The sequence below is a fragment of the Ixodes scapularis genome, unplaced genomic scaffold (genome assembly GCF_016920785.2).
Source record: "Ixodes scapularis isolate PalLabHiFi unplaced genomic scaffold, ASM1692078v2 PGA_scaffold0__279_contigs__length_252992795, whole genome shotgun sequence".
In the NCBI taxonomy this organism is placed as follows: domain Eukaryota; kingdom Metazoa; phylum Arthropoda; class Arachnida; order Ixodida; family Ixodidae; genus Ixodes; species Ixodes scapularis.
In genome coordinates, this window is record NW_024609835.1 from 250,399,237 (window position 1) to 250,405,236 (window position 6,000).

Here is a 6,000-nt window from a genome sequence, read left to right on the forward strand (position 1 = left end):
GCGTCCCTATTAATGAGACATCACTTATACCAAAAAACGTTTAACTTAAACTAAAGATAGTCCGCGCATTATACTTTCATATAAATAAATATATATTTATACTTTTTGTTTACTCATTTATACCTCTGACACAACTGGGTGCAAAAATCAAGCAGCCGAAGTGTAGCATTTCAGCTTGCTCTTTTTAAAACAAATTGTAAAAGGAAATTATATAAATATTTTTTTTAGTTTTGAAGAACTGTTTTGTTCATTGCGGAAGTAGGGTGACTACATATATTTTTTGAGGCAAATCAAAATACCCACCCCGACACGCGTGTTCGATTTAAAATTAAATCATCCTATAAGTAAAAACGAATTGGTGTCATGGAACCTATCTAAACCACTAACAAACTAAATTTCAAGTAGATCGTTCACTCAAGCGATGAATCGAAGCAAAGTATATTCCTTTGCACCGCATCAGTTAAACACCGTTACCTAATACGTTCAAGTCACTTGCATCAGTATTATTACAATTGAATATTTAGCTACTTATCAGAATATTAATTTGTTCTATACTTTACTTGCTATGGGGACAGAGAAATTCGCATGGAAAGAGCTTGCACGTTGATGTATACACCCAAAGATGGCTAATTTAAACTAGTAGAGAAAGCAAGATAACTATCGTCGGTGACAGGTCAAGAACGGAGAGTAGGCTCCTCCCACCCCTTTCCAGTTTAGCAGAACCAACGCTGGAGAGGAGGCGACCTCCTTCCAGCCTTCTCCCTGCTAAAGTGGAAAGAGGTGGGAGGAGCCTCCACTAGGCTGTCGGCTTGTCACCGACTATGAGCGTTTCATTAGGTTGCAAAGATCCGAACGGCTTTGTATGTGAGACCTGACGATATTCAGTGTTAGAATATATATGGTCATTATGATATAATACTAATCTTTCTGTCAATTGGGTACCACATATCAATGCAGGGATTTATAACGTTTTGATTCAGGGATGTGTAATATTTGGTGCTGGGAGGCAGGGTGTGTAAAAGGCATATCGAAAAATAGAACACCATAAGCAAAGCGAGGAGGTGTACTTTCGCGACATGGAAGCCGACGGCGTTTTAGACTTGACAGCGGACTTTTGCGTAATTCGTTACAACTTACGCGCTATTCGAACCTAGCAACCATTTTCGTTAAAAAAGAAACGACCTAGTTATTTTTACAAAAAGAAACGAGTCACGTATTGTCGTCATTTTTTGTACGAACCAACGCGAGAACGGTATTCAGTTACATCTGGTGGGGAGCGTGCACAACACAAGTACCGATCCTAGTTCTCGCCGTAGATCACATTTGCAATTTGCAGAACGAAACAACGATAAATATAGCATACAAATGTGCACAATGTATGTCGCATAGCCACAGTTTTTCCAGGCTGAAGCAGGTAAAACGCATTGATTCGTTAACGACGACCAATATCCGAGGCGGCTACAGCTTCATCAAAGTGACACCTTCGAAGTAACGGGAGAATAACCCGTTATGTTCGAGCTTAGTCGACACGTTCCTTTTAGATCTGAGTAAGGAGACACGTAGTTAGTTACTTTTTAAAGAAGTAAGAAGTGACGGTGATTACTTGCTTCGTTTCAGTAACGTGTACATATCTGCCGGAGAGCCGTGTACACTCATTATGAAACGACTCTATTTCGCTGTGCATCGCACGCGAACAAGACATTAGCACGGATGTTGAAAAACAACGACACAAATGATTCCCTCCAGCTACAAATTGCGCAGGGATGTTGTGGAACTCGGTCAGCACTTTCTCGGGAACCTCTGACGCACGCGCTTCGCGACCGGCACCGACTTGCCCAAGGCAACGAAACACTCGGGGGGAAACTTCGGTCTCCCCAGAGGGGGGAAAATGTCGGCGCTCTTCTATTGTCCCAGCCGTCGCGGCGAAAGTCAACAAACTGGTGCGTGAAGTATGCGGCCGGGCCTATTCGGCCAACGACGCATTCAGATGCGTCCCTCCGCGACTAATCTCAGAATAGTCATTAACCGCGAGTGATCCAAGCCGAGATTCCACGTTGGATTCAAAATGAAGACATCCAACTCGGAACTCGGTGGGGGGGATTAGTGTGTACTGGGCTGCGATTGTGTCGTCATACTGGCACGTTCTGAGTCGTATAACGACCGCCTGAACGAGAGGCCAAGGTATTAGCACGAGTGACGACACATTTGCGCAAGGTCAGGGACGCTATCAAGGCCAGCGTCTTCAAGAACGGCATAAACAAACGCGTAGCACGGGTCGCGCAACAATACGGCTGTAGACTTCGGGCCTTCTTATGTTCAATAAAATTTTCTCCTCCTCCTCCTCCTCGGGCTACAAATTTCAGCATCGAACAATGCGCTGGCTGCGTTTACTTCACTGTTCTGGATTCAAGGCTTTTCTAAACGTGCGACGCAAGAAAAACTGGAATACCCGATTAATTCCTGCCTGGCCACGGGGATACTAATAGAACTGCAAATATTTCCAGATCGCAATAGTAATAAGTAGAATCCCGACAGCCAGCTGTTCTTCAAAATATCTCGACTGCTGCCTCGTTAGATCCCTGTATGACAGTGTTCTTTTCACGTAGGTTTTGCACAATATACCACGATTGTCAGTGTATAATTATTACTGACATCCAACCTAACAGAGCGACATAGAGAAGCTCTGATTTCTTATATATAAGTGCGGAAGGTGGCTAACCTATTTTTTATACCTACCATTACGTAAGCATATTGAAGCCAGTGTTAACAATATTGAATTAATGCTAAAATAACAAGGAAGGAGCTAGCTAGACCGACGACAAAATAAATAATTGCACTTCTGCTATGTAGGCACCAATATTTCTACCAATATGTAAAAATATGGTATGTTTTCCTGTTTATTGGTCACACATTTTGCATTATTTCTCGAAGAATACCGGGGATGTAATGGAATCTCCATTCATTACCAGGAACACATGGCGCCTTTTAGATTCCACTAAGAACATTCACATTGTTGCTCCATCAGTGCATACATGTAGAGAACATCCATGTTGGAATGCTAACAATCACAACTCCAATGGGAACCAGACAGTTTTGAATAGTTTAATTCAAAAAGATTAAATGGGCCGAAAATACTCCGTTTCACAGATAGTATACAAGACTGTCAATGCTACGGCGCCAGCCATTGGCTTAATCGAGTATTTTGCTTGCACCCGCTCTTGCTCAAATGAAACGCTTCATGACATACAGCACGCGTGCAGCTGCCTTAAAGGTTTTGTACTTCAAAGGTTTTGTACTTGAAAGGTTGCGTACATAGGCGCGCAACAACGCCCATATTCGAGTACATTGCTTTAGACCTGGAGAGACCAAAGCATATCGGAAACGACTTCAGTTCAGCTATGCAATGTTCGTTTAGCGCGCGGAAAGAAGTCACCAGCTGATACGTGGTATTATTCAAAACATGCTTCCTGGTAATAATGAAAGTAAAAAGAAAATAATAAACGCAAAAAGTACACACATGGTGGCTGACAGCATCGCGGGCGGCAAGCACGCGCCAGAGGACAACTCGAGCCACTCACCTGTCTCGGAGGAAGCGCTTCTTGTCGCCAATGCTGGCCGGAGGAGCGGCAAAGCGAGTTTTTATCGCGCGGGTGAGGGGGAAGCGGGGGAGAGGCGGCAGGAAACGGCTCGGAAGGGCGAGGAGGAAACAAGGGAACCCCGTCGAGATTAGCCCGGGGAGGCGGGGGGTAGCCGGCCTGGAAGGTCGACTCTTACTTTCTGGCCCTTCCTCGTGGTCGGACGTGGTTGCCTGGCCGTCCCGTGCTCGTCGGAGAGCTCGCTTAGTCAACTTCGTTGTTTCCCTCCAATTCCTCGACAAAGGTCTCGCTCGGAACGAGCGCTTGTGCTGGTCGGCAACCGGGAAAATCCGAAGTCCTCCTCCCCCTCCTTCTCCGTCACCTCGGTCTACGCTTCTGGTATCCTTCCACCCTTTCCTACCTTGGCGGGCGTTTCCAGCGATGGAATGGAGTGTGGTGGAAAAGACGTCACGTCTTACGCCGCGTCAGAGCACGGACCGGCCGACGGACAGAGACGTCGGTGGTTCCAGCATTTGGGCCGGGGAAGAAACCGCAAGCAGCGGTTTTGGTTTCACGCCAAATTAAGGTTTTGTGAAGAGTTTCTCATTTAAGTCTTTGATCATAGCCGCGGTATCATAAACTAAGCGCAGTTACACTAGATGCACTAAATTAAACCAAAGAAGCATAACAACCAGCACTTTAGTTACTCTTAACACTTAGATAATGAGTGCTTTTCTGCTAATAGGAGTGGTGTCCAAAAGGCATCTGTAATATATTTCTTTTGGCCAACATTGAGAAAAAACTGATGCTCGCGGAACACGACGAATCACGGGGAACACTATAAGTTATTAATTCACAGAAATTGAAAGCATCTAACGAAATATAACTTAGGCGAAAACTTTGTTATGTCTTGAACTGTGAAGGGTCGCATTTTGCCGCATTTACTCTTTTTAACACCGCGGATTCTGCACGTGCTTTGAGAAAACAACTGGCGGTTTTGCTTGAGAACATAGGCGACAGGTGGCGGCACTCTGCGGAGCCATATCATTGCTGTCGAAGTCACGCGAAGAGAAAGGGGTTTGGCACTTCGTTCTACAACCATTAGTGCTGCAAGGAAGAGAGGCGTAGCTATGCAGCAAGTCTTGCCTTCCCTGCCTCGCGTCATCTGAAGGGGCATAACGTCTTTGCCGTCCGCTGGGGAAACGTCGCTGCACGTGCCATCGCACTATCTGCCCATTAGGTTCTTGTTTCTCGCAATCTTTGCAATTATTCATAGTATAGAAATTGTTCTCTTCACGACTCAAAAAAGTTTCCCTAATAATCCATTGCCCCTACCCATCGGGGCGCATCTTTTCTCTTGACCCGCGTCAGCTTTCTTTTCTTTGCTCCCAACAAACGGCCACATTTTGTACCGGAACTGGTAAGGTGGAATGTTATACCTTAAAAAAGAGGTTCATGCTTCATTTCTGGATTCACGGTAACCAGACCCGCCTACGCATAAAAAATTTTCAGGGAAAAAATGAGGGGACGTTGCAACTTGAAGGATGAGATGTTCATGAGTTCTACCACACCTCATATTGCCGTAACAAAAAAAGTTGAAGGTCCATGCTTCGTTATTTGAAGTCAAGAGTTGCAGGAATCAAATATTTCCAGCCCGCGCCTCTCCCTCTTTTAATTAGGCTGGAAAATGCGCTGCGCATCTTCGGAACCCGTTTTTTAAGATGATATCAACGCGTGTCACCAAATTCCAGCAGGTACATTTACGACTGAGCTGTAAATGAGAGAGATTGGTGGCCGAGTGGACCAGCCCACACCAGCTCGGAGCACGTGGAGCGGAAGCTCCAACTGCACAACACACGTATATTTGGCTCCATTCCCATCCCTTCCCGTTTCGGTCTACATGACCACCGTACCGTCGTGCGGTCACGTATCACTACTGCGCGGTGCACGTCAAGAGAGGTTTTACTGCACTGACTGAATGTATCATCGTCAGCTGAGACACCAGACGCCCACTGGGGCTGACTTACTTCCGGCTGTATAAACTTACACATAACATTACTATTATTGTTAGCTATAAGTGTATCCTAATGATTGTAATATGTTTACTGTGTCTGCTCTGCTTGTGCGCTGAGTTGTTCAGCTACCTGTCTTCAGTGGGGATATGTCGGACATTGTTATGAGCACGCAAGGAAGAAATAAACTTGGCAATGTGGCGTAGAGAGATCATTTTGTTTCGTTGGCATGTCAGAGATGTCTGACCTGGCGGCGTATTCTTTGAATTGGGCAGGGCAGCGGCGGTCAAAGAAGTAGTGAAGCGGTGGTTGTAATTGTGAAAGTCTGGAGAGTGCAACGTTTGTCGTATCAAAATATTTCTCGAAATAAATTTTTTTTTGTGCTTAAGAGGCGTGCTTAGTATGTTTTTATC

At 45.2% G+C, this 6,000-nt stretch overlaps 1 protein-coding gene across 2 annotated transcripts in view; it reads right to left on the reverse strand.

Moving 5' to 3' along the window:
• LOC8039636 (proclotting enzyme) overlaps positions 1 to 3,965 on the reverse strand; it is a 78,970-nt gene extending 75,005 nt beyond the window's left edge. The window contains exon 1 of one of the 2 annotated variants that reach the window (XM_040500907.1): positions 3,579 to 3,965. The gene's annotated coding sequence lies outside the window, so the exon portion shown is untranslated. The remainder of the gene's footprint in view (positions 1 to 3,578) is intronic. The other variant, XM_029979124.3, reaches the window with a different exon arrangement.
• Between the last annotated feature and the right edge of the window lie 2,035 nt (positions 3,966 to 6,000).